Source organism: Oryzias melastigma, linkage group LG15 (assembly GCF_002922805.2).
Source record: "Oryzias melastigma strain HK-1 linkage group LG15, ASM292280v2, whole genome shotgun sequence".
Taxonomy (NCBI): domain Eukaryota; kingdom Metazoa; phylum Chordata; class Actinopteri; order Beloniformes; family Adrianichthyidae; genus Oryzias; species Oryzias melastigma.
Window position 1 is genome coordinate 17,054,978 of NC_050526.1, and position 3,502 is coordinate 17,058,479.

A 3,502-nucleotide genomic window follows, 5' to 3' on the forward strand; every position below is an offset into this window, starting at 1 on the left:
CCGAACAGGATAAACATTTATCGTGCAACACTCTACAACACGGCAAAGTATTACAAACAAAAAAACGAGGGGCATAAATGTACGTCTTACAGAGAAAAAGAGAGAGTTTGTTTGTTTTTCCTTTCTTTATGCATACCCACAAACATCCAAAAATGACTCAAGAGTATACACTTTTTATACTTTTTCTCAATTTACACATAAACTCCACAAGTCCTTCCACAGTCCTTCACCAAGATGTACCCCAAGTCTTTATATATAGTTCCTATTTACACATTCACTGCGTCCCTTTGGCGTCCTCCTCCACTAAGGCAAAAGCAGTCTAAAGTAGATTCAGGCAATCAACGTTCCGTCCGCAGGTTGCAAAAACGTGGCTTACCGGATCGGTCCAGTGATGAGGCATGTGGAGATCTCACCCACTGGTAGATTTCAACCAATCTGGTTGGTACTCTTCTCCAATGGCTCGGTAATTCTTAACAGTGCATGTTCTGCAGCTGTCGACGTTGTATGTGGGGCTCGCTCAGGAATCCTCACTCAGGTCAGGCCTCTCACCCCTCGCGTTCCGAGAGACACTCCTCTCATCTGTAATGTTTGTAATCAGTCTGGCACCTGGGTGACAGGAAGTCCCCAGGTAGCCATGTTTGTAGTCCAACACTCCTTTTATGATGTAGATAAAAGTCCAACACCATTGATTCAAACATACACTCAGAAAAACAAAACATGCAGGACCATTTCAACAAGGGTTATCACATGGAAATCCATTACTGAATTCTATCTTTATTCTATCAGTAAAAAGACATTCCTGCTGAAATTTAAATGTAAACATATGTGGCAATGCTACCATTGAACATTCTATAACTACATTTTCAAAACTTTAAAACCATAACTTTTTAACATAATTATGAACTAGATATATAGCATTACCTGCGTTAATGCTAGTGTGAATGCTGAAATTGATAGCTAAAAACGCTGAAGCTGATAGCTGAAAAAATGCTGAAGCTGATTGCCAGCTAAAATATTAGCGGATGAATGCCATATTAACCTGAAAAACTAAAAAAAAAACTTACGTTACCAAAACAGCTAGCATGTAGTTGAAATATTAGCTTAACTCCAAAATAGCCTAAAAATCTTAGTAAATGCCAAAATAGCGTAAAAAGCTAGCAGAATGACATTTTTTTTCAACTTTAAAACTGTAACTTTTTAGCATAATTATGAATAATAAAAATGCAGGAATATTATTCCAGAATAAATCAACTTAAACATTAAATAACTCTGAATATTTTACTTTCTATAGAAATGTATTTTGTCAAAATTACAAAAATTAAAATAAGTGCAAGATAACATCGGACCATTAATAACAATAAAATAAAATGAACTGGAGGGCCAGAACCAGCCCCAGCTCAATGACATTGACACATGACATTTTTTTTATTCCCAGTAGTGTTTTAATTAAGATTATTGTGTTTTTAACTAAAATCCCACAATCTAAATGTCTTAAAAAGCCATTTTTCATGTTGATCTTCCAGTTCACCAAAGACTCTTTTAGCTAATTCTCCAATGTTTATTGACTGTGATCAATACATTCAATCATTGGTTTCTCAGAGTTCTTGATAAAATAATGAAAGCTAACATCAAAATGCTCTTTCATTGATTTACAATCCTTTCCAACTGCGGTCAAATGAGCCGCCGTTCACATTTCCGTGGTCACATCAAGAAGCTCCGTGGAGTCTGGTGGAGATTTTCCAGCGTTCTCAGTCCTGCTACCGTAAGTATTGGATGAAACTCACACCAAAAATCCAGTGATGCTGATTTGACCACAGAAATGTGAACGGCGGCTCATTTGACTGCAGTCAATGTGAAGATACCATCTTCTCTTCTCCAGAACCTGAACTAGACACTAGGAACAGATGAGGGTTTAGTGCATGTGCAGCAGAGCTGTTGATGGAAAGAAGATCATTCATTCAAACAGAGTCTGTCCAAGACAGTTTGATTGATTTAAAAGGAGAAATACTCAGAAATGTAAAAGCAAACTGATTTTAAATGTTCAAACATTCAAAATGTGAACTCAAAAAAGGGAGACTTTAAAGGGTTAACTACCGGCTAAAGCTCATTCTATTGGTTATTAGCTGTGAAAAGACATTTATTATAAAGAAACCATAGATAAAATATTAATAATTTAACCAAATAAAAATTTTTAGCAGCAATTTTCAAAGCAAAGCACACAAACTTCTTGTATTATTATGCTAATACATAGAAAAGCAAAAACAATCTTTTAGTGTCAAAACCAAATTATAATTAACACCTACAAAAAAAGACCATTTTAATATAAAAAAAACAATATTTTGTCAATTATCAAAACTAGCAGAGCAAGGTTATTAGGGATTTTATGCAAAAAAGTAAAAAAAAATATTAATCTCCTGGCTTCTCAAGATCAGTAATAACTACACAGACGTTCATTCATTATTTATTTTTCTTTTTTGTCTCACAGAATTTCAAAATGATCTCTTTGTTTACCCAATTCCTGAACCTGGTTGTTATTAATTCACATCAGGCTGTCAAAGTGAACGAATCCTTTAGCTGCTCATTTCAAAATTCTTATTAAAGAAAAGTGTGAAAATAATTGCCGACGTGCAGCCAGCTCTGGGTGGCTGTGCAGCGCGGCTCCATCTCTCGCCGCTGTCTGATTATGATAATGACCCGGCCCTCACATTCTCTCTCCCTGATCTCATTCTGCAGCACAATACAGTACCAGGACCCTGAAGGCCTTGGAGGACCACAAACGTCTCACCCACAGGGAGATTCTCAAAACACACAGAAGATGAAGAGCTGAAAGACAACAAAGCACATCCAGCATGCAGACTTCATCTGAGTCCGTGCAGCAGCGCTCAGCCCCCCCGAGTGACTTTGTCTTTGTCGCGTTAATCGCTGAGCGAGGTCGCCTCCCTGCAAAGCTCTGCAACAATCTCAGCTCTGATGCAGGATGTCAGGCATGGTGCTGCACACCGCATGAGTCAGTGATAGAATTCATCATTTGACGTGAGCTGTGCGTGTCTCTGCATTTGGTGGAGAAAGCAATAGAAAGGTAGAATATGTCGTGTTATAACAGTCACTGTGACGTCAAAGGAATTTTATTTTTAAAAGTCTGTATTGAAAACAGTTAAGTGTTTTTTCTGACCGTAGATTGTTCTTGTATCTATAAGAAAATGAAGGCCCAACATTTTGAAGAACTGCTGTATAAAAGGCCTCAGTTCATTTTTCATAAATAACACAAAGATCAAAGCTTTGCCAACATTTACTTAACGTTTAATCTGAAGATCTCATTTCCTTTTCTTATTTATTCAGTATATTAAACACCCATTTATGATCAGCTTCAAAACATTTACATAACAAAACACATCCAAGTTATTACACAAATTCTTACGTTAAACGATTTTAAACCCAAGTTGAGAGCACAAAAGAAACTTAATTTAAATGCAACTGTTTTTAAAATGTTTTTATTTTCTAA

The 3,502-nt window shown here is 36.4% G+C and overlaps 1 long non-coding RNA gene across 1 annotated transcript in view; it reads right to left on the reverse strand.

Annotated features, from left to right (window-relative positions):
• LOC118599755 overlaps nt 1-640 on the reverse strand; it is an 18,335-nt gene extending 17,695 nt beyond the window's left edge. The window contains exon 1 of the long non-coding RNA XR_004949248.1: nt 377-640. This is a non-coding gene — a long non-coding RNA (uncharacterized LOC118599755). The remainder of the gene's footprint in view (nt 1-376) is intronic.
• Between the last annotated feature and the right edge of the window lie 2,862 nt (nt 641-3,502).